Consider the following 26,239-nt stretch of genomic DNA (forward strand, 5'->3'; position numbering starts at 1 on the left):
TTTGCATGTGTCTGAAGTTGCTACGTAGAAGTCAGACACTGGCTAACACTGGGACACTCCCCTCCTGAGGCGGGATTGTGGAGGCTTCTTTTGTAGTGACAGCTCAGAGCTTTACCAAGAATTCTCATCCTAGGCATTTCCACTCCTTCTTGTATTTTAAGAACTTCTACATTAGTTCCCTATGGCTGCTGTAATAAAATGCCACAATGTTGGCTTAAAACAGCACAAACTTATTCTCTTACAGTTCTGGATGCCAGAAATCTGAAATGGTTTTCACTGGGTTGAAATCAAGGTGCCGGCAGGAATGTGCACTCTTCTGAGACTCCAAGAGAGAATCTTGTCTTTGCCTTCTCTGGTGTCTAATGCCTGCTTGTCTTCCTTGGTCTGTGGCCCCTCCTTTCATTTTCAAAGCATATCACTCCACTCTCAGCTTCCATCTCCTTTCACTGGAATTTCCCTCCGCCTGTCTCTTTTAAGAACACTTGCTTCCATTAGGGTTCACTTGATCATCATGGGTAACCTTCCTATCTCAGGACCCTTAACTTAATCACATTTTCAAAGTCACTTTGGCCACATAGGTAATACTGAGTTTCCAGAGATTAGAGCCTGGATGTCTTTGGGAACCATTATTCATCTTACCACAACCATCCTCTCTCTTTTTGACCTTTATCTGGCCATTTGGTTGTATTGGGTACTGACATCTACATACACCTGAACACAGTGTACATCCCAAGATTAAGGTGCCTTCATAGGAAAATCAAAGTTTTAGCCTGCATTTAAAAATTTTTCTGGGAAAGATAATTCTGTTGTGTGTTTCTGCCTTAGGAACAGAGAAAATGATACCAGCATTGGCGAGAGCAAAGTGAGAAAGACTGAAGAACACTCTGCAGAGATGGGGTGCGGAGCCTTGCCATGGTCCTGCTTCCATCCATGAACCCCATCTGAGTCTCTGCCCTTGCTGTGGTCTGCTGATCAACCCTTTCTTGGTTTCTGTGAGATGCCTTCTTCTCTGAACCACAAATTCTTTTCTTTCCTGTGAGTCCACTTTTGCCACTCTCAACCAAGAGACACAACAATTGCAAGATTAGAAAGACAGAGGGAGAATGTCGCTGTTCATGGGGTAGAGAACACAAGACCTGTAGGTAAGAACCTGACTTTGATTCCCTTGATATTGGGCAGCAGGAGGGTAATGACTGGGACTGGAGGCAGAGCTACCAGGATGCTCTGTCAGTGTAATATTCTGGCTGTGGTAACTAGCTTTCAAAGTTTCAAAGCCAAACTACACAGTCTAGGCACTGTGTAGTGAAAGCAGATAATATGTGCAACCAAAGAGTAGGGAGGGAGGTATTTGTGGCCTTAACAGAATAGTTCTTTTGATTCCCTGAAGCACTATTACTTAATCTCTTGAAGAATCTATAGTTCAAGGTGTTCAAGCCAAAGGACAGGCATTTTATTAGAGAAAGGCTATTAAGATGAAGGAAGGGGAGGACACGGTGAAGGTCCTTGCTCTCTTCAAAGTCTCTAATCCTGGATAACATCCTTGGAGTCACTTCAAAGACTTTATTTAGATCACGGAAAAGCAGCCTTCCAAGGTCGTACCGCAGGCCTTCCTTGCTTCTCCCTCCCTGGAAATGGCCCCAAATTAAGCTGGTTTTAATGATCTTTTAGCTGGCAGCAGACGGCCAGCCAGAAGGAAAAATGGGGAAGAGGTGCCTGGGAAAAGTGGGCTGATAAAGGTGGAGGCAGTTTTGCCCCAGGTGGGCTGTGCCACCTCCCAGTCATCTCCTATGTCTAAAGTACAGGGATGGAAACCCATGCTTTTTTGAGCTTGATGACTGGAAATCAAGTTTTCTTTATTATACGCTGTATTATATGGCTATTATATATACTAATATATACTACATTATAGTCCTATAGTCACTATAACACATATAGTCTCGCATTTTAGTGAAGGTTGAGAAACTTGTGAATTGAAGAGGAAAACTCAAGTGGGATATGCAATGTAGAGCCTGGGAGGAGAGATGCCCTGCCATGTAGTGCTATGACACCATTATAAGCCCCCAAATGACTTGATTTATCAATTCTAACTAGCCAGGTTTCCCAAGAGGAAATCAACAATTCCCACCTAATGCAGAATGAATGAAAAATGGCATCTAGGACATTGGAAAAATAAAAAGGATTCTCTCTCCTCTGAAACAAAAGGGTTGGAGATGATCAAGGTCTTTCCAGCAATAGAGGTGGGTAGGGGGAAAGAGAGAGAGTCAGGGACCTGGGGTACGTACACGTGGCAGTGGGGATGCTAGATCTTGTTGAGGCATAGGTGAGGGAAGATTCTATGGTGAGTTCAGAAAAAAGTGAAAAGCCTCTGAAGGAAATGGAATAACAGCATAGTACACTCTCTCCTGGAGGAGATAATCCCTCTCAAATCAGTGTGCCCACTTGCTTCCTGTGAGGGATGAGGACTGCTCATTGCTAGGGTTGTGTTACAAATGTTAGCGCGACTGACACGACATCTCTTAATAAGGGGCGAGTCCTTCGTGTATTTTTGATGGTACACCGGTGACACAACCCCTCTCAGTTAAACAGAGAAACGGTGCAAGAGTAAATTGTCAATGACAATATCAGAGTCCTCACTCGGCTTCAGGGATTAAGTGAACAACAGCCTGGCCAGGCCCCGACATGGCTTTAGGCACCTTAAAAAAAAGAAAAAGAGCAACCAAATTAAAGCCACATATATGAGAGAGGGAAGCCTCTCGGCCCAGCAGGGAGATACCTTTGATTAAAGCTCGGTCTGACCTTCCTGCTTCATCTGTACAGAAATTGAGACACGATTCCTAAATGGCAGGACTTTGCAGAATCATAATGAGCAAGGACCGGGATGCTTTGGGTAACATTTCCATCTTCATTCCTGGAGTAGGCAAAGGTGAAATTCAGGGAGGGTCTCTGTTATTTGTTATCAAAAGAACAATGCACTCCTCTTCCCCCTGTTTCTTTTGTGCAAAGGCAGGATTATCTGCGGAACAAATAATTCATTCCTGGACACTTCAGATTGCTTTTCTGCCCGGCTGAATTCTTAGGTTATTAGTGTTTAGTGGATGCCAATAGTTTGATGGGAAATCTTCTATTTGAAGGGTGATATGTATTAGTAAAGAATTCACTCTGGGAAAGCAACTCAAGCTTCAGAGACTTTAAAACAAAAACAAAACCCAATCAAACAAACCTGTTTCATAGTTAATGAGGGTAAAATAAACCAGAATTTTATTTTAAAATCTATTATGTTTCACTGAGTTACAGTTATTTAAATGGCAAAACGCCCAAGTAGTTTATGTGGTTAACTTGACTTTCACATTAATGGTGTGGGATTAAAATAATTTCTACCATTTTGGAAAATACATCTACTACAGCATTGTCTTCCTACAAATTAAAATTAAAAAATTAATAAAATCTGGACTCTTACATTATTAATACCCTCCGTTTAACTTTATTTTCTATAACTATGTGAACTATAGTACCTAGTGCCTTTTTGGTACTTAGAAGATTAAAACATTGTAATATAATATTTATATTGGAGGCAAGGTCCTGGCGAAATTGTATAGATATTTTTGAAGCTTGAGAAACAGTACCCTTATCCGTCATATTTTTACACTAAGGAGTATATGTTGCTATAAGATTTTGGTGAATATATACTCACCCAAGAGAGAAGGGTAGATTTTTCTGAAAGTCAACAATGCTTATTAAAAAGAAAATTTCTGCCAACTTGTGTAGAATGAAAAATTACAGGATCTCAAACAGCTTCTCCACTGTCAACCGTTGTCATTTAACATGCTTTTTATGCCATGTCAGGTCTGTGTTCCTGAAAATGGCGAACATGTGTCCAATAAAATCTCACCTGTGTCTGCATCGGGAAGGAATGTATTATGTTCACATCAGCGTTCCCAGATGAAACCAAACACGTTTATGTTTAGCAGTGGTCTGCTAGGGGGAAAAAAAAGAATTTTGACTGGAGAAGAGAATGGAAACCAACCGTAAACCAAGCCCTATTCAAAAATGAGGACATGCTGCCCTCTTGTGGAAAACTGTCGTGCTAACATGTGCAGCCTGAATTGAGTGCTTTTTATTTTCCTGAAGAAATTGTTTTAAGGTGGCACTTAATTCATCACCCAAAACAATACTTGAACATTTCTAGTGGCATCCATATACTATATTTATTCTTTCACCTACCCTTCTGATGCAGAAGTTCAAATCTAGACCCAAAGGCTAGGCTTAACAGTTGTTATAAATACATACATACATACATACCTACATACATACATAAATAAAATCATTGATGTTCCTTCCCCTGAAAGAGAATATCCATCCTTTTCCTTTAACCACCTTCTCTTTCTCATCTTCACTGTCCTCACCAATCATATCATGAATAAACTTTGCAGCTTTCTATGTGAAGTAAACTAGAGAAATCTGGACATTTCAAGCTTTGTTCCAAGGCATGGCTAATCTTTTCCTCTTTTGTAATATACACTTCTAAGGTGTGTTTGCATTTTGAAATTCTGCCCCTCTACTCACCCATTACCAGTTACTACTTACAAACATATACATGTGTCTTCCACATTACAAACAGAAACAGAAAGAGCACCCACAAACAAAGCAGTACAAAACACACCTGCCCCCAATCCTATACTGCCCTCTCTCTCTGATCCTACTTCTTTGAATTTTGCTAAAAGAAGAGGCTACACTGTCTTACTTCTTTATTGTCCACTCATTGCTCAATCTGCCTGCCCACTACCTTCTCAGAGACTACCATGCTATTGGCTCTTCTGTGGAAAGAGGTCTCAGCCATTTTCTCACCACCAAGTAGCTCAGCATACTTTCCAAGTTCTTTCTCTAAGCCACTAGTTCCTTGTATCCGTGAAAGATTTTGGTAATTCAGTAATTTTTTAAGTGCTGCCTGCTATTGGTCTTCATAGACTCAGTGCAGGAAGCATATCTGATGCTCTGAGAAATCCCATGGCAACAAAGTCGGGTCAGTTTAATTTAACTTGAGTTTCCTCAACCTACCTGACTGAGAAATCCTTTTTTTTTTTTTTTTTTTTTTGCTTAATACCAGTTAAGCATCTGGAGAGATAGTGTTTCTCTGCACAGATTTTTTATCATACAAACAATTCTTGACGTATCCTTGAATATTCTTCTTGTGGAGGTGTGCGAGTCTTCTTCTAGGTGGCATTCAGAGGAGGAATGCAAGGAGTCTTAGATACAGTCAGAGAGACTGCCCTCCAATGGCCGCCATGCCAGCTTGTAGTGCCCATGATATGGAGTGATCTGTTTGCTCACCCCGTGCTCAGACCGTGGTGTTATCAGTTTTTTTTAATTTGATGGGCAAAAAAGGAAATATTGAGCTTTAATATCTAATTATCCGGTTTTTAATAAAGTAGAGGTACATTTATGTGTTTTCCCCTTATCTGTGAGTTGCTGTATATATGATTTGATTTTGGGGGGATTATTTTTATTCTTTATATATATTCTGCATTCTGGTCTTTTGCCTTTTATGTATAATGGGAACATTTTTTTTTTTTACTCAATTTGTTACTTATGTTTTAATTTTTATGGTGCCTTTTGCAACTTAAAAAAATGCCCTTTGCAAAGTTTTAAGTTTTGACATTGTCAAAATTATTAGTATTTCCTTTCCTATGTTTTAAAAAGACTTCCCTGTCCCTAAGGAAAAAAATGTATTGTCTTATGTTTTCTATATCAAACTCCTTAATTCAACATTTTCATTCAGTCTATTGATATTATCTCAGTATGAACTTGTCTGGGCACATTTGTTCAAGTAAATACATGTGTTTCTATAGCTTTATTTTACAGTTAATTTTATTTAAAGCAATTTCTTTAAGCGTATTAATTTGTTTTTGAGAGAGACTGCATGCAAGCAAGGGAGAGAGAGAGAGAGGAGGGAGAGGGAGGGAGAGAGAGGGAGAGGGAGAGAGAGGGAGGGAGAGGGAGGGAGAATTCCAAGCAGGCTTCACATTGTCATCATGGAGCCTGATGTGGGGCTTGAACTCACAAACTGTGAGATCATGACCTGAACTGAAATCAAGAGTAGGATGCTTAACTGACTGAGCCACCCAGGCACCCCTGTAGTGAATTTTAAAACATAATGCATGGAAAGTGTTGAGGGGCACCTGGCTGGCTCAGTCAATGGAGTCTATAACTCTTGATCTCGGGGTTGTAAGTTCCAGCCCCATGTTGGGTATAGAGGTTACTTAAAAATAAAATAATTTTTAAAACGGCTTGAAAAGAAGACTTTCAGGTGCACATTTGGGTACATGTAGAGGAAGATTTGGATGAGAAAGGACATCTTTATTTTTCTTTCAAGTGAAGAATATTTGGTTAGATAGAAAGATATCTAGTCACCACATTTTTGAAATAGGCTAGGTACTTATGCTTATGTTATTGTATTCCACGTTATTGATAATGTTGCATTGCTTGATAGCATTATTTTTTAATTTTGGCAGTTGAAGTTTATCTAAGTTTTGATTGTTCTGGTTGACTATGTTAGAATTTAAAATTCATGTCCTGAAATTCAGTCCAACATTCTTGAAGATGTAACTGGCAGTCGCCTGACATTCTTATTTTTTTTTTTTTTATGTATTCATGAAATCTCCCTGTTTTAGTGTTAAGAACTGCAGACAAATATTGTGCTGCTAAATTCTGGAAGGGGCAGACTAAAGGATTAGTGTTTTGTAGAAGAGTGAAATAGAGTCACTATCCTTCTTGACCCAGCAAATGAATGCCATTAGGTGATTTCTACAGAGGTTTTGCACTAGCAATTTGGTCTCAATTAATGATGATTTTAGTGGAAGGATAAGGACCAATTATCAGAGCCTCAGAAATATTTCTTTGTCCAGGTAGTTTAGTGTTGTTGGTAAGTTCATCTGTGACATTCTTGAAATAACTGGAGACTTAATCCCATTCCCTAAATGAGAAAAAAGTAAGGATCCAGAGGAAAAGCATAGAAAGCCACGTAAAAGTGACCTGCAATCTGAAGGCTGACGACAGTGTGGGGCACTGTTGCACATCCTCTCTATTCTCAGAAAGAAGAGTTACTCAATTTGAAGGCCTGGTAGGGCCAAACTTTGCTTCTAGTTTTGACTGCAGCCAAAAGGAATCAGTGAAATTGTTCCAACTGTTGGGGGTTCAGAAATGGCCTAATTTAAATTCAAAGTAATTATCTTTGGAATAGAGGTGAATCATTTAATTAGCACAAGTTAATGTGATATCTTGGGAAGAGAGGAGAGATGAAGGTATATGATAAGGCTGCCATTCTGAGTTGCAGATTTGTGTCTTTGTGTGTTTTGTTCGTGTCCTTGTGTGCCCCTAATTTTACTTGCCATGTGTGGGAGCCATCACCAAGTGAGGATGATTCCAAAGCCAGAGAAAGATGGCCCCTGGAAGGCCACACTGAATCTGGTCCACCCATTGATGGGACTGGTCCAGTGAGGACATGATTATGGAATGATAAACACTGTGAAGGGACATTGCTGGCACAATTCAGACCCATGACACGAGCATGGTCAAACATTGGCACCTTCACAGCGCAAGTGCAGACTATTGAGATGTGGAAACTGACCAAGGGATAATCCTTGTTATTTCTGACCAGATACCCTGTTGCTAAGCACAGTGATGGCAGCCTTCTGGAACTTCTCCACACAGTCTGCATGGAAGGCCAGGGTCATCTTTGCTGCACTATAAACCACCTTACATTCACATTTTATTAGCTATATCTCTCCTTCCAGTGAACGTGTTCAAGAATTGAACTGCTTTCCACCTACGTTGTGGGATGTCAGAACAGATAACCCTTAAGAGGTGAATTGCCCTTTTTGGGTCACCAAATGGAATGCGCACAATACAGTCTACTTTTTAGCTTTGGAGTCCAAAAGCCTTTGGGAGAAGTGATCTCTGGATTCCAGCCACAGTTAAATCTGGGAACTGTCTTAGCTGTCCTCAGAATCATGATCTATGCCAATACGATGGCCTTTCTTTATTATGCTCCAATTTATCTTTCTAATTTTATTTCTTTTTATCCTTTTTGTGTGCTCCTGTCTCAGGACTTTGGCACATCCTGTTCCCTCTCCTGGAACACTTGTCCTTCATTTTTTCTTCCTTGATGGCTGTGGTCCCCTCCAGCACAGCTCTATCTCTGGTTAGACATTCTTTGCTCATTTACCATCATCTGATATATGTATATTTGACTCATTTATAATATGCCACAGAAACAGGGATTTTTAAACCATATTGTTTATTTTAAATTAGGAAGTAGACACACTAATCAGCCCAGACTACTCCCTGCTCCCTCTGCCCAGTTCATGATTTATGAGCCATCACTTGTGCCCAGTATCACAGTCCAAGTCGTACCCACCCTTCAAGGTTTGCTCAGTGTCACCTCATTCATAGAATGTCTATTGATTCTTCCCAGTTACAAATAATGCCACCTGTCTGGCCTTCTAGAACTTTTATGAAAGTAGCACCTTCTAAATGGTATACATACTTATTTATCCCTATTATTAGACTATAAGTAGTTTAAAGGGAAGATATATTTCTTTTTTTTAATGTTTATTTATTTTTGAGAGAGAAAGAGAGGGCAGAGAGAGAAGGAGAGAGAATCCCAAGCAGGCTTTACGTGGGGCTTGAAACCGTGGACCATGAGACCATGACCTAAGTCGAAATCAAGAGTCAGATGCTTAACCAACGGAACCACCCAAGCACCTGGGAAGACATATACCCATATACCTTATTAGAATGTTGTGATATCAGAAACTGAATATACTGCTTTGCATATAGTATATGTAAAGTAGACCAGAGCTTAAAGCCACAGGCTTTGCAGTCAGATGACCGTGGATTAGGTATTTGTTCCATTTCACATGTGATAAATGGTTTTGTGTATGTCACACCCTTTTGTTATGGGCCCTGGGTTCCACTTGTGAAATCATGGTATGTGGTGTCCCAGCCCTCCCTCCATTACTCCGTGTCAGCACTTCCCCTTCTCACACCACCTCTCCCCTTTTACCAGGTAATAGTTCTAGAGGGCATTACTGGAACTTTTTCCTTTTAACCCAATTGAGTGTCTAGGGTATAGTAGAGATTCAAGAAATATTTGTAAAAGAAATGAAGTAGTAATTGTGAGATCTTAACTTTTAACAAACGAGTATGTTTACCCCCTAAATAGCTGCTTGGTGAGCTATAGTATAGTGATGGTGGATATTAGAAAACGTCAGCCTGGGAGTAGTGTGTTCTTTGTTACATCACACAGAGAAACTGCGGCAGGGTGGTGAGTATAGATCACAAGGAGCTTGGGAGTGGAGTCTTCACTCAGTTACTGACTCACTGGGTGACCTAATGAGTAATGCTCTCTTTGGGGCTGGTTGCAGGCACAGTTAATCACTGGTAGAACAGGATTGTGGAATGCATACATTTTACTGTCACTGAAAATCTGGATTGCGCGGTGCCTGCACAGAGATAGTCACCAGTGTTTGCTGAATGGAAGAAAAGTGAATGGATCGTTATTAGTAGGGACAAAGATAATGTTATTAAGATAACCACTGATAGCAAAGAATTATTTTTTCATCAGTATGTCTGTGATTCATACTTGCAGACATTCCAACATTATTTTTCAAGGTTGCTTAGTTACCTCTCTTTCTTTGTGGAATATATGTTTTTCTTAAAAACATTTTATAATCAAAGAAAGCAAAGTATGAATGGGAGTGTACTATATACTGAAATTGTACACTTAACAAAAATAGAGATTTATCACTTTTATTTCCCAGTATTCGTCTCAGCTGTGGTTATTCAATATTTCCCCCTTGCTTGTTTGTATTCCTTCATTTTAGCATTTTCAACCTTATTTTACCTTCTCATGGTCTTTTTTCTTCTTAGTCTTTCAGTTATTGTTCAGAAATGACTCAATTTGTTACTTGTAGCATCCCACGTCTGCCATCTAGTGGAATAGAATGGTCAACACAACTTTTAATCATGATCCTTGAAAAAGTCTGAATCTGTGGTGATGTTGCTTGGAATAGAAATTACTCCTTTCATCAGACTTCAAAGCAATGCCTAGACTCCAATTTATAAAATTTCTGTAGTGAAACTGAAAGTTGCATTTAATTGTCTAAAATGGTTGCTGGATATTTTACTAGGTTTGTTATTTTTTATTAAATTTTGCAGAGCCTCTGAAGAGTTGAGTAACCAGAGGTAGATCCATTGTATTTGTTGGGAAAAGTGGGATGGTGACACTAATGACAGAAACGATTATAGAAGAAAGGCTGAAATTTAAGAGCATCTGGGGACCATCAAATATCACAGCCATTTTGTCCTAGGGAAAGAAAATTATAAAAATATGTCATTAACCTCCTTATAGTAACTGTATGCCATGGGAAATTTTAGGCTGTACCCGATGCACTTCAAAGGACAAAGGGAGCTTATAGCTGTTCTGTGGAACCATACCATGTCAAATGACTTTACTTACCTCATTCACTCATATTTTTCTTCATAGATGAGTGAAGATGTATTTATTTTTATCAATTTGTAATTTTAAAAATATTTTCCTTATAAAACTGCAGTTTCATTATAGCTAATTTTTAAAATTCAGAAATATTAATAAAAGAAATAAAGAATAAAAAAGACACCTGTAACTTTGCTTTTCAGGCATAACCACTTAAAAAAAATTTTTTTTTACATTTATTTATTTTTGAGAGACAGACAGAGCCCAAGTGGGGGAGGGGCGAGAGAGAAGGAGACAAAATCCGAAGCAGGCCTCAGGCTCTGAGCTGTCAGCACAGAGCCTGACGCGGGGCTCAAACTCACAAACTGTGAGATCATGACCTGAGCCGAAGTTGGTCGCTCAACCAACTGAGCCACCCAGGTGGCCCAGGCATAACTACTTTTTAAAACTATGGTTACTTATTTAATTTTGAGAAAAAGAGAGAGAGAGCACAAGCAGGGGAGGGGCAGAAAGAGAATCCCAAGCAGGCTCTGTGCTGTCAGCACAGATCCTGACGTAGGACTTGATCCCACGGACCATGAGAATCAAGAGGTGATTGCTCAACCAACTGAGCCACCCAGGAGCCCCCAGACATAACCTTTATAATTTTGATGTATTTCCTTTCAGCCTTTGTAATTTCATACTATAATGTATTTATAATTTTTCTTTGATGAAACTTTAATCAATATGGTTCCAATTATCTTAACTAACATTACAAGGTGAACATCTTCATTCATGCAATTCAAGAATACAACTTCTAATGTCTGTAAAGTATTTTTTATATTTATATGTGAAAGTTATTTAACCAATTCTAATTATTAAAATTATAGGTTTTTTTTTTCAAAATATTTTGCTCTTAGAAATACTGCCACCTTGATCTAACGTGTATATATTAGTGAAAATTTATTTCCTGAGGACAAATTCTCTTGAAGTTTAAGTGTTCAAGATTATAAAACATTTTAAGGCTTTTGATTTAGATCACAAAGTTACCTTTCACAGTTAGAATAATTTTGTTTAGGCTAGCGCTGTATCAGAGGATCATTTCATGTCACCCTTGACAACATTATTTTTATTTGACTAAATAGAGATATAAAGAATATCTCGTTGAAGAATAATTTGCATTTCTTTGATTATTAAACACACTGGATTCTTTTATGTTTACCAGAAATCACATGTCTTTCGCAATTATTTGTGCTTTTTTCCTCCTGTGGCATTTTTTCTTGTTGATTTGCTAGAGCTGTTTATAAAGTTAGTCTATTAATCATTTTTCATCATATATGCTGCCAATCACTCCCCCAGCTTGTTGTATGTGGCTTTTTTGATTTGTGAAGTTTTAACTTTTTTTGCGTGTAGTAAAATTCACTGGTCTTTTCCTTCACACTCCATTTTCAGCTTTTATGTTCAGAAATGTACCTTTCATTTTCCACCTTCATTTCTATCTTTTGCTTATGCTTTCCCATTTTCACTTCATAGAGGCCATGCCTGTTTACATCTTTTTGAAGATATCTTTTAGAAATGAAAATCATTTTCTCTTTTTTTTTTATTTCCCAATATAGTTTTTTCCCTTTAGTCTTTGGGATTAATGAAGCACCACCTTCTATAGGTCATAATTAGTGAAAATTTCTCCCTAATTATAGAAAAGTTTTTATTATTAGAGTTAATTTTCAGTACTGATAGGAGGATTTTTTTTCTTTTTTTAATTAAAATTTTAATAGGACACTGGGAGACTCTGGGACATGAATTCCTTACCATCATAAATCATACATCTATTTTATATCTTTTATTGAGTAAGGATCAGGTGACAAGGAAAGATGAGTGAAGGCTGGGAGTCGTGGAAAATTAAGGTAATCCTAAATGACGCTGACAAATTCATGTCTGATGCTGATGACAGAGATATGCTTGCCTCCCTTCTGGGATTGTGGGTCAGGTTAATTCCTTTAATCAAAAATATGGAGTTCTGAGGAAATTTAGACAGTATGAATGACTGGTATTTTTATCCTAAAATATTTCTCCCACCTACACTCTGCTCAGCAATTATGGAACGGGGGCATCTCATTTTTCTCCAACCCCCGCTTACTAAAGAGACAAGTAAATGAAACTGAGCAGTATGACATTTTGAGCCACAGTGTGCCCTTCCTCTGTTGTCTATCTGATAACCTGATTTTTTTTGCCCTTTTGTGGTAGGAAGTCACCTTGAATAGCATTACGGCACGGCACACTTTGTGGTTTTATATCCTCATTCAAAATGAAGGCAAATGAAGGTAGTGCCCATCAGTTATTTTTTGTTCCTTCTCTTTTCTTTTCTTTTCTTTTCTTTTCTTTTCTTTTCTTTTCTTTTCTTCTCTTCTCTTCTCTTCTCTTCTCTTCTCTTCTCTCTTCTCTCTTCTCTTCTCTTCACTTCTCTTTTCTTTTCTTTTCTTTTCTTCTTCCCTCCTCCAGCTTCTCTCATAACACCACAATCTAAAGTTTATAAGCATCTAAATAAATGGTGTTGGGAAAACTGGACAGCTACCTGCAAAAGAATGAAACTGGATCATTTTTCTTACACCATACACAAAAATAAACTCAAAATGGATTCAAGACCTAAATGTGAGACCTGAAACCATAAAACTCCTAAAAGAAAACAGAGGCAATAAACTCTTAAATATCAGCCTTAACAACATTTTTCTGGATTTTTCTCGGGTAAGGAAAACAAAAGGAGAAAGAAACCATTGGGACAACACCAACCTATAAAGCTTCTGCACAGCAAAGCAAACTGTCAACAAAATGAAAAAGTAACCTAGTGAATGGAAGAAAATATTTGCAAACGATACCTCCAATAAGGGGCTAATATCCAAAATGTGCATAGAGCTCATACATAAAAAAACCAAATAAAAAATTAAAAAATTGGCAGACGACCTGGAGAGGCATTCTTCCAAAGAAGACCTACAGATGGCCAACAGAGACATGAAAAGGTGTTCAACATTGCTAATTATCAGGGAAATGCAGATCAAAACCGCCATGAGGTATCACCTCACACAAGTCAAAATGACTAGTATCAAAAGTAACAAGTGCCTTAGTAAGAATGTAAATTGGCACAGCCACTGTGGAAAACAGTATGGAGTTTCCACAGAAAATTAAAAATAGAAATACCATATAAACTTAAAATTCCACTAATGGACATTTACCCCCAAAACCCCGGAAACACTAATTTAAAAAGATATATGCACCGATGCTTATTGTAACATTATTTATAGCAGCCAAGATGTGGAAGCAATCCAAGTATCCTCCGATGGATGGATGGATAAAAGAAGGTGTGGCATATATATACACAATGTAATATTACTGAGTCATAAACAACAATGAAGTCTTACCATTCGTGACAACATCGTCCGACCTAGAAGGTATTAGGCTAAGTGAAATAAGTCAGAGAAAGACAAATACATCTATATTTTACTTACATGTGGAATCTGAAAAACAAATGGATAAGCAAATGAAACAGAAACAGACTCATAAATAGAACAAACTAGTATTTGCTAGAGGGGGGATAGGTAAATTAGGTGAAAGGGATTAAGAGGTACAAACTTTCAGTTATAAAATAAGCCTTGGGGGTGACAAATACAGCACAGGGAATATAGTCAAGAGGATTGTAATAACTTTGTATGGTGACAGATGGTAACTATGCTTACTGTGGTGAACGTTTGATAATGCATATAATTGTGGAATTGCTATGTTATACATCAGAAACTAATATAACATTATATGTCAACTATACTTCAATTAAAAACAAATACATAAAAGGGAGAAATTTGCTGGTTGGAAAAAAAAGCCTTGGTCAGACCCCTAGGTTTGAGTGCCTGACCCACCACTACTGCTACCTGTGGGCAAGTGTGTAAATTCGTGCTGTTGCCTCCCTTTTCTCATGACTGGTTATAACCGTACCTACTTCACTGAGTAGTTGTGAGGATTGACTGAGATTATGCATCTAACATATTTAGAAGAAAGCCTGACACATGTTAAGGGCTCTAGAATGTTATCGGTAGGTTACAGATTTGATCTCCTTTAAATAAAGTACTCTACATATCTAAGTGGAGCTTCATTACCTGAGAGATAATCTAAGGGATGATAATTTTATACTCTTCCTGCTACAGGTCTCTGTTACTGCATTCAAATGTTAATTTGTGTTGGGGGGGAGGGGAAGCAGAACTTGGGGTGTTAGAAATTACAGATAACTGGAGATCAGAGATATATACCTTGTCTCCCTAACAGTACAGATCTAGGAATTTTGGGAGTGCAATCACGGTGGCCTCTTTGAACTAGCATAATTAAATTGGGGGTGGGGGGGTGGGGGGTGGGGGAAGGTTAATATAGCTGCAGATCAACTTTATGAACCAAGAGAGTTAAAGCCTTGCACACTCTGAGGATTTCTTTCTCCCTTGTTTCTGGCTTTACTCTTTCACTTCTCTGTTGACTGGCTCTCTGCTTCCTAGGCCACATGGTCAGAAATACTACTCCCAACAATTCTAAGTTTCTATGTTAATGCTTCAGTCATTAGAGCAACAGAATGAATCAATTCTGATTCCAGTTCCAGTTCTACCCATCCCCCCAGATCCATAGATTGAATTAACTCATGTGACCCTCTTTGGTGAGTATGCTTCCCACCCTGGTCCCATCAGCTGTGACTGTCTAGTAAACGTGTCCCCTGGGAATGCTCCACACAATGTGTGCTTGGAGGGAAGTGAGAAGGCCCAGAAGGGAGGGGCTAGGAGTTAACCCAGAGGGTGTCCACTAAATGTTGGTTTATAAATCTCTGTTGGGACAGAGAAACTAGAAGTGCTAGAAACTACAGGTAATAAAGCCAGTTCAGAGGAAATGACGAGAACTCTGAAATAACAATATAACCAAAATGTTGTTAAGTTAGGACTCATAACTTTATACCTTAATTCTGTCCACAAAACTGATGTGGATAGATAAATGGCTTGATTTACAGAATTTTATTTTATCAAATAATTTTTTTGGGAGATACACCCATTAGTAAAGCAAAATGGCATGCATAGCTGTGGTTTATGTCAAATCACATTCACATTTGACTGTTCTTAAAATCAGTATTTATGAATTATTAATATAGCATTTAAAACTGAATCTTTTAAGAGACTATACTCCTTGTAGCTGATATCCAGCAAATTATTTTTTTAATAGATTTAATTTATCCTACAACCACTGACTGTGGGATTTAGAAAACCTAAAATAAGATGTATGTTTACCACAGTCAAAGATGAATGTCTAGTCTCATCATATAAGATCTAAAATAAATATAAAGTTCCCTGTCCCGGTAATCAGATTAAATAACAAAGTGTGTTTTTTCCCCACAAACTCCCCTTCTCACTCCCTGCTTCTCCCTCTGCCAACCCATAGGTACCCAATGTTTTCTTGTGCCTCCTTGGGGCTGTTGGGATTTCCTAGAAAACCAGTTTACAGAGTTGTTGAAAATATATGTTTCCTTCATTTTCAAAAGTTAGGTTTTATTTCAAATTACAGAAAAATAGAAATTAACAAAAGCCACTTATTTATTCACCACTTACATTTAACAAGCATTAACATTTTACAGTTTTGCTTGAGAATTTTATTTTCTAAACTGATACAAAATTTACATGCAGAGAAATGCACATATCTGAAGCCTAACGTTGAATGAGGTTTGGTAAATACTTATTTCCATGAAAGCCACACTGCTATGAAGAGACAGTTTTCCCATTAGTCTAGAAAGGTCTGTTATGCCCCTTCCTAATTAATCACTGTCCTAGACCCCCAGAGGTAATTCTGATTTCTATCAGTGTCATTAGTTCTAGAATTCTGTATAGTTGAAATCTTACTATAAGGATTCTATGGCTTAGAATAATGTTTTTGCGATTCTTCCATATTTGTCATGCATTAATAGAATATTCCTTAAAAAAATTGCAAGTAGTATTTCATTGTAGAAATATTCCAATGTTTGTTTGTTTGCTTATATTTTATTGGAGGGAGGGAGAAAGAGAGAATGAAAGATGAGAGACCAGAGAGAAAGAGAGAATCTTTTTTTTTTGAATTTTTAACGTTTATTTATTATTGAGAGACAGAGAAAGACAGAACATGAGCATGGGAGGGGCAGAGAGAGGGAGACACAGAATCGGAAACAGGCTCCAGGCTCCGAGCTGTCAGCACAGAGCCCGACACCGGGCTCAAACTCAAACCGTGAGATCATGACCTGAGCCGAAGTCAGATGCTCAACCGACTGAGCCACCCAGGCACCTCAAAAGAGAGAAAGAATATTAAGCAGGCTCCATACTCAGCATGGAGCCCTATGTGAGGCTCAATTCCATGACTCTGAGATCACTATTTGTGCCGAAATCACGAGTTGGACACTCAACCTATTTAGCCACCCAGGCGCCTCCCAGAGTTTCTTTACTCATTCTCCTATTGGTGAACATTTAGGTTGTTTTAGTTTTTGGCAATTATGAATAAAACTACCATGAACATTCTTGTACATTACTTTTTGTGGGCATGTTCTTTCATTTCTCTGGGTAGAATTCCTAGAAAAATGTCTGGATTATATAGTAGGGGTATTTGTAACATGATAAGAAACTCATAGTTTCCATCCATAGTTGATGAACTGGTTTATAATCTGACCAGTAATATGCGAGAGCTCGAGTTGTTTTGCATCTCCACCAAGGTAAGGGGGCTACTGATTTTTAAACATTTACAATTGTAGCCTTTCAGTGTATGTATAATGGAATCTCACTATGGTTTTCATTTGGATTTCCCTAATGTGTTATTTTGAGTAACTTTTCATGTGCTTATTGGCATTTTTACATCTTCCTTTGTGAAGGTTTATTCCTGTCTTTGCCCATTTTTTTGGATTGTTACCATTTGTTTATTTTTGTGTACTTATTTATTTTATTGAAGTATAATTAACATATGATGTTACATGAGTTTTAGGTGTACTACATAATGATTCAGTAATTCTATACATTACTCAGTGCTCATCACGATAATGTACTCTTAATTCCCTTTATCTACTTTACTCATCCTCACCCACCTCCCCTGTGGCAACGACCAGTTGGTTCTCTGCGTTTATGAGTCTGGTTTTTTTTGTTGTTGTTATTTTGTCTCTTTTTTGTTTGTTTATTTTGTTTCTTAAACTCCACATATGAGTGAAATCATATGGTATTTGTCTTTCTCTGACTTATTTCACTTAACATTTTACCATCTAGGCCCATCCATGTTGTCTCAAATGGCAAGAATAAATTGTTTTTATAACTGAATAATACTACATTATATATATGTACATACATACATACATATATATATACATACTGTACTTTCTTATCCATTCATCTATTGGGTTGCTTCCCTGTCTTGACTGTTTTAAATAATGCTGCAATAAGCATCAGTTCATATATCTTTTCAAATTAGTGTTTTTGTTTTCTTAGGGTAAATGCCCACTAGTGGAATTACTGGGTCATATGGTAATTCTGTTTTTAACTTTTTGAGGAATCTCCATACTGTTTTCCACAGTGGCTGCACCAGTTTGCATTCCCACTAACAGTGCACAAGTGTTCATTTTTCTCCACATCCTTGCAGCACTTGTTATTTCTTGTCATTCTGACTGGTGTGAGATGGCATCTCATTGTGGCTTTGATTTGCATTTCCCTGATGATCAGTGATGTTGAGCATCTTTTCACGTGTTTGTTGGCTACCTGCATGTTTTCTTTGGAAAAATGTCTCTTCAGGTCCTCTGCCCATTTTTTAATTGGATTATTTGCGTGTTTGCTTGTTTGTTTTTTGGTGTTGAGTTGTATGCATTGTTTATACATTTTGGATATTAACCCCTTACAGATCTATCATTTGAAAATAGCTTTTTCCCATTCTGTAGGTTGCCTTTTCATTTTGTTAATGATTTCCTTTGATGTGCAGAAGATTTTTAGTTTGGTGTAATACCAATAGTTTAATTTTTTCTTTTGTTTCCCTTGCCTGAAAAGACATCTAGAAAAATGTTTCTATGGCTCATGTCAAAGAAATTACTGTCTGTGTTTCCTTTTGGCATTTTATGACTTCAGGTCTCACATTAGGTCTTGAGTCCATTTTGAGTTTATTTTTGTATTTGGTGTAAGAAAGGGGTCCAGTTTCATTCTTCCCCATGTAGCTGTCCAGTTTTACCAGCACCATTTGTTGAAGTGATTGTCTTTTCTCCATTGTATTTTCTTGCCTCCTTTTTCATAGCAATTGGCCATAAAATCATGGGCTTATTTCTAGGCTCTCTATTCTGTTTTGTTGATCTATGTGTCTATTTCTGTACCAATACCATATCATTTTGATTACCACAGCTTTGTAGTATATTTTGAATGTGGGATTGTGATATCTCCAGCTTTGTTCTTTCTAAAGAATTGCTTTCGCTCTTTGAGGTTTTTTATGGTTCTGTATACGTTTTAGTGTCATTTTTTCTAGTCCTTTGAAAAAGTTGGTATTTTGATAGGGATTGTATTAAATCTGTAGATTGTTTTGGGTAGTATCACATTTTAACAATATCGATTCTTGCAATCCATAAGCCCATTTACTTTTAATTGCATTGTTCTCTTTTTAATATTGAATTATAGTTGCTATGTATTTATTTTTATATTCTGGAAACCAGAATTTTGTGATATAAAGATAGAAAGGAAAAAGCAAAAGTGTTTCTGTTTTCAGATGATAGAATTATTTTCGTAGAAATTCTTGTAGCAACACTGGAAATTATGCAGTCTAAATTTTTGATATTTTTATTTTTCAGGATTTTTTTGATGTTGCTAGGTTCTTTGCATTTCCACATGAGTTTTTCTTATTTAATTTTAAAAATTATTTATTTATTTTGAGATAGAGAGAGAGAGAGAGAGAGGGAGAGGGAGAGGGGCAGAAAGAGAGGGGAGGAGAGAACTCCAAGCAGGCTCTGCACTGTTAGTGCCTGTTAGTGTGGAACTCCATGTGGGGTTCGATCTCACAAACCATGAGACTATGACCTAAGCTCAAATCAAGAGGTGGACGCTTAACTGACTGAGCTACCCAGGCACTCCTCCAAGTTTTAGAGTCAGCTTGTCAGTTTCCTCAAAAAAGCCTGCTGGGATTTTAATTGCTACTGCATTGATTTTACAAATTAATTTAAAAAAAATTTATATCTTAATAAGTAATAGTGATTTTTCCAATTCACAAATATTATATATCTCTTCATATAGTTGATCTTTAAAGTTTCTCTCAGGTAATATTTTGCAGTTTTCAGTATAAAGATCTTGTACATCTTTCATTAAATTTATCTCCAGTATTTTACTTTTTTTGATGCTATTATCAATCATATAGTTTGTAGATTTCATTTTCTATTTGTTTGTTGCTTGTATATAGAAATGCAATCAAATTTTATAATTGACATTGTATCCTGTGATCTTGTTGAATTCATCTATTAATTCTCATAGTTGTTTTCCTAAATTACCTGCAAACTACTATGTGAATAATTGTATCATCTGAAAATAGAAAGAGTTTTAATTTTTCCTTTCTGGTCTTTATATATTTTATTTTATTTTATTTGCCTTATTGCATTGTTCGTGTCCAACATAATGTTGAATGAAGTGATGAACTCAGACATCCTTGCTTTGCACCTTATCTTAGGGAGAAATGATTTATCGTTAAGTATGATGTTAAGTGTAGGTTTTTTTATAGATGTCTTTTATCACTTTGAGGAAGTTTCCTTGTATTCCTAGTTTAATGAGAGTTTCTATCAAAAGCAGATTTTGAATTGTGTTTAATTCTTTTTCTGCATATGTTGAGATGATTATGTACATTTTCTTTTGCTTCTTTTGTATGTTAATTTGGTGACTTAGATTGGTTAATTAACAGTATTGCTTCACCAACACCTATATTCATGGGATAAACTTGATTTTGTCATCATATGTTGTCCTTATGTATTTCTGTGTTTGCAAATTTTTAAAAGGATTTTTATATCTATATTATGACGGTTATTTATACTGATCTTCAACTTCCTTTCATGTTATTCTTCAGTTTTTATATTGGTTTAGGCTGGTTGGTTTGGTAAAAATTTTTTGGGTATGTCCTGTCATCATGTATTTTTTTAAGTTAATGTAAGATTGGTTCTATTTCTTCCTGAAATATTTAAAAGCATTCACCAGTGAAGGCACCTGAACCTCAAGTTTTCTTTCTGGGAATGATTTAAACTATAAACTCAATTTCTTTAATGTATGGGGAGACACTTGGATTTTATATTTCTTCTTACATCAGTTTTGATAATATCCTTCAAGAATCTTACTCATTTTATTTAAGTTGTCACATTTATTGATATCATGTTCATAATATCTCCTGACTATTTTTTCAATGTCTAGAGGCTGTGTAGTAAGTTTGTTCATCATTCATGATATGGATAAGCTGTGTATTCTTTGTGTTAAAAATTTGTGTTTTGATCATTTGGATTAGGATTTTATTAATTTTATTAGTCTTTTTAAATAGTTTGCTTTTGATTGTACTGTTTTTCTCTATTGTTTGTTTTCTATTATTGATTTCTGCTCTATTCTTTATTTTTTTCTATTTACTTGGGATTTAGTTTACTCTTCATTATTTTTAGCTTTTTATGGTTATAGTTTAGAACATTATTTGTTACCTTTTTTATTTCCTAATATTAGCATTTAAACCATAAAATTTTCTCTAAAGCTCTGCTTTAGTTAAGTTCCAAGCGTTTTGACATGATCAGATAACTTTATTTCTTCCCCTGGTGTAGTCTGAGCTCTATGGGAAGAGAGACCCTGTCTTACTTAGTATATCCTCAGCACCTACTGCAGCACGTGATAGTAATACTCAATAACTCTTATAATAACTCTTATAATAAGAATATCTTTCTTTGCCGCTTTCTTACCTTATTCTCTGCTAACAGGATCCTTCTGATAGTTGCTTTGCCAAGGGGCCATTTTATTCTTCAGTAGCATATAAAGTCCTCTGTATGCACTGAAAGCCTAGGTTACTTCTAGCTCATGTCCTGTCAGTTATTCAGGACATTCTCATTCTACCTTTGCACTGTTAATCATAGCAGATAAGATACCCAAGATCCCTTTCTAATCCTTGATTAAAAAAAAAAAACAACACATAAGAAAACACCCAGAGCTGTATAAATTAAAAATAAAAGGCAAATCTGAATTTAAACAGGTTTATCTCATGGATGTTTTTTCCCTCAAAACCTATGCCTTTTGTTCCTACTTCAGAGTACTCATTAAACCACCTCCTCATGATATAGACATTTGTCCACCATAGTTAACACAGTTATTTCCACACTGCAGGACACGACTTACCTCTCTGAAAAAGTGGGGCCAAGAAATACATTACTCTCCTTTGGGATTTGTTTGCCTTAAGAACAATCAATAGAAACAATGGAATCTCAACATTGTGACTAATGTTTTAATTAACATTTTCTGAAGTCTCATGTTGCCTTACTTTGTAATCTGTTGCTTTAGACAAGCTCAACTTTATCATGCTAGATCATGAACTACATAGAAATGTGTATACAACAGGTTTCTTATTTTCTAGAGATACATGAGACATCTGTGGCCTCCTAAGCATCAGCAAACAAAGGCGCCATGGCAGTTTTATTATGAGGACCCCAAACAGATCCTCTTGTTTTCCATTTAAGTCAATTGCAGATTTTCCTGTCAGAACTGCTAGGCATAACAGGCTTGGCAAGTTTATCTAAAAACCCATTTAGAGTAATTTGTGATGGAGATTGGAGACACTTCCGTTGCCTGACAGCTGCTCTGTAGTCAATCATGATGGCAGAAGTAAATTAATCCCATGGCTTTCTCTCTAGAGAAACCTTTATGCAAACAATCTTGTCAAAGAGAAATGTGACGGCTCTCAGTAATATTAAAGAGAGGTTGAAGCAGGTTTTCTTTAAGGTACACAAAGCTAGCTTTGATTTCTACGTTTGACTGCCAGCCTCGCCCTCAGAAGCCCTTCTTGAATTGCTGAATCATGTAGCTCTTAACAGGATGGAATCTGGAGCATGTCCTCATACAGTACTTGGGTGAAGATAATGCCAGTGGTTTATGAAAGAAGCTCTTGAAGATTTGTGTGCAAAACATAACTTTGGGAAATGTAGGCAACTGAGGTTTAAAATTGTTTAAGCCAAGTGATTCTGTTATATGAATGAACATGTTTGATGATGCACTGGTTCTCCCAGAGAATAGGAGAGAGCTCAAAATATACATGTCAGGCCATCCTGATACAGAAAGTGTTTCTTCCCCTCCTTTACCTCCTCCACCTCCTCCTCCTCCTTCTTTTATGGATAGCTTTCCACTGTTCTGTGACAACTTTTGGAATATCTTTTGGAAGATAGAAAAAATAAAAGCTAGAGTAGTTTACAAATGTACTGAGTTTTCACTAAGTAAAAGAAATAATCAATTCTGAAAATGACACAGAAACCTTTGGTTCTTTTTTTTTTTTTTTAAGATTTTATTTTTAAGTAATTTCTACACCCAACAGGAGGCTCGAATTTACAACCCCCCATGATCAAGAGTTGCACACTCCACTGACCAAGCCAGTTAGGCACCCCCAACGTCTTTGGTTCTTAAAGAACACTTTAAAAAAAATAATCCCTTTCTTTTTCCTTCTGGTAGGTTTTATGTGAAGATAGAAGAAATTTCAGATTCAGTGCACCATGGTCTGAATTCCAGGGATATAGCTTAATGAGCTCCAAACTGAAATATTTCTTCCTGTGATCCTAATTACAAACAGAAAATGAAATAGAGGTGTTTAAATGCTTCACCCTGCAGGATAATAATAGCCTATGTTTGCAATTATCTCATGTTATTCTTGCCCCAACCTGTGAGGTAGGCAAGGCAGGAATTAGCATCCCCAGTTTTCTTTGGAGGGCATGGTAAGGTGAGTTGCTTAAAGTCATATGATTAATGAGTGACAAAAGCAACAGTCTCACGGAGAGTTGTGTATTTTATCTCTCCTGAACTTCAGTTATTTCTTCCTCTACACCTTCGCCCCACCCCTCCCCACTCCAGACCTTTCCTTTTTTCCTCCTAGGAAATGAACAGGTCCAAATGTTCATTGAAGATGTTATAAAACATCTGGACTAAATGGATTATATATGGATATAATATGTGAATAATTGGGAATTATTAAATGATCATAAAAATGTTTGCAACTATTCTTACTAATAAGCTGTGTTTGCACATGAGAATACTTACAGTTTAACTGGTTTCAAATGAGATTATCCAGCTGATTTATTAAAAATTGACGTATGAAAATATGAGGGCACTATGCTAAGTGAAATAGGTCATAGAAAGACAAATACTCTATGATCTCATTTACATGTGGAATTTAAAATAAAAAATTTCAAACAGAAAAAGAGATCAGACTGGGATGCAGGGGGAGAGGCAATTGGAGGAAAGTGGTCAAAGGTACAAACCTCCAGTTATAAGTTAAATAAGTGCTGGGGATGTAGTGTACAACACGATGACTATAGTTAACGCAGCTGTATGGTATATTTGAAAGTTCTCATCACAAGGGTAACATCCTAAGAGTTCTCATCATGAGGGAAAAAACATTTCTTTTTTTGTATGTGTGTCTATATGAGATGATGGATGTTATCTAAACTCATGGTAATCATTTCACAATATATGTAAGTCATTATGCTGTGTACCTTAAAGTTATACAGTGCTGTATGTCAATTATATCTCAATAAAATTAGAGAAAAATTTAAAAAATGATATATGCAAGGCAAGAGGTTTGAGAATTTTAAAAATAGATAATTACTATCGAGTTTCCCATTTTGAAATTTGTAGACAAGTTGATAATATCACGATAGCTACTTTCTAAGAATATATTTTAATATAGGTGGGTATGTTAGGCTAAATAATGCTCTCCCCTTCACCAGAAAGATATCTAGGTCTTAATCCATGGCACCTGTGAAGATATTACCTTCCATGGAAAAAAGGATATTGCAAATGTGATTAAACTAAGGATCTTGAGATGGGGAGTTTATTTTGGAATATCCAAGCTGGCCCAATGTAATCACAAGGGTCCTTATAAAAGGGAGGCAATTGGGCCACAGTTAATGAGATGTGATGGGAGAAGTGAGAGGTTTGAGCCACTTGAGGAAGAGCCATGAGGTAAGCCAGGGGAGGAATGTAGGTGGCATTTGGAAGTTGAAAGACGGAAGGAAACAGATTCTCCCTTAAAACCTCTAGAAGGAACATAGACCTGTGGACACCTTAATTTTAGACTTCTGATCTCTAGTACTATAAGATAATTGTTTCGTATTGTTATAAGCCTCTAGCTCCAGGGTAATTTGTTACAGCAGCAACAGGAAAGTAAAACAGTGGGACTTTATCTTAGTGTTTTCTCCTTTGATTTAGAGCATCTTAGCCAAGCAAAAGAATATCTATTTTAGGGGCACCTGGGTGGCTCAGTTGGTTAACCCTCCAACTCTTGGGTTTGGTTTAGGTCATGATCTCACAGTTGGTGGGATTGAGCCCTGTGTTGGGCTCTGTGCTGATAGCGCGAAGCCTGCTTAGCATTCTCTTTCTTCCTCTCTCTCCGTCCCTCCCCGGCTCATGCTGTCTCTCTCTCTCTCTGAAAATAAATAAATAAACTTTACAAAAGGATATCTATTTTATTAAAGACAACATACTCTTTAGTTATATTGTTTCATATAGATTTGTAACATCTGAATTACATGCTCATTTTCAATTTTTGTTTAATTGAAATGAATCTTTTCAAAGGAACATTTCATTTTCATTGGAGGAAAGTAGGCCCCCTAAGCAAACATTATTCAGAAGTGGATTTATTTTTTTAAAGGAAATGGTTTATTATGTTTTCTTGTTATGAAAATAATATTTATGCTGTGAACACTCCAGGAAATAAAAATGTATAAATAAGAAAGTTAAAGTTGTCTGCAATCCTGCCATAGCTGTGAGATGTTCTGATGTCAATGTGATTATCTCGTGGAATTTTCCCTGAAAGGCATATGTGTTTGTCCAGTTGCTCATCAGAATATGAGGGCTCCAGAAGTGTGCTCTGGACTAGAGGGCAAGTTTGGGAAATGAGAAAAGTAACAGTAATGAATGTCAAGGATCTGTGTGATGTTTAGCCTGGTAGAAAAGCCTCACATTGTCCTCGTGAGTCATGGGCTCAGACAGAGGACTCTGACAAGGAGCCCTGAGGATACAGCTAGGTTTATGCCCTCTCTGTGTAGCCACAGATAATGCTGCTCAGAAACACTGCCCTTTCCTCCCTTTGCCCCAGATCCTTCCGTAAAATTTAGGTGAAATGTATGGGCTGGTCTCTGTTTTGCTTTAGGGAATTAATTGAAATTCTGCCCTTGGGATGGAGTCATAGAGGTAAGCACATTTTTCATCTCCTCAGAAGTTTGGGTGTTACTAGCAGTCCAAGAAAGAGTCACTTAGTGTTCAGTGGCTTCTAATGCTGTGAAATTCTCTCTTGCTGCTGCAGAAGCACCAAGTTCCCTCACCAACGAAGCACCAGTGAAGCACTGTAAAGTCTCTCCTTACACATACTTATCTGCCAGGCGAACAGTCCCCAGAGTCCTCTTGATATGAACTTCAGAGACTGTCCAGCATTAGAAAGGCCCCCTGTTTGCTCAACATAAGATCACAGAGGCAAATACAATAGGGGAATGACTGGATGCCACCTGGACCCCAG

At 37.1% G+C, this 26,239-nt stretch overlaps 1 pseudogene; it reads left to right on the plus strand.

Annotated features, from left to right (window-relative positions):
• Positions 1–1,795, plus strand: part of LOC125930428 (centromere protein V-like) — a 44,352-nt pseudogene extending 42,557 nt beyond the window's left edge.
• The last annotated feature ends 24,444 nt before the right edge of the window (positions 1,796–26,239 follow it).

The sequence above is a fragment of the Panthera uncia genome, chromosome A2 (genome assembly GCF_023721935.1).
Source record: "Panthera uncia isolate 11264 chromosome A2, Puncia_PCG_1.0, whole genome shotgun sequence".
In the NCBI taxonomy this organism is placed as follows: domain Eukaryota; kingdom Metazoa; phylum Chordata; class Mammalia; order Carnivora; family Felidae; genus Panthera; species Panthera uncia.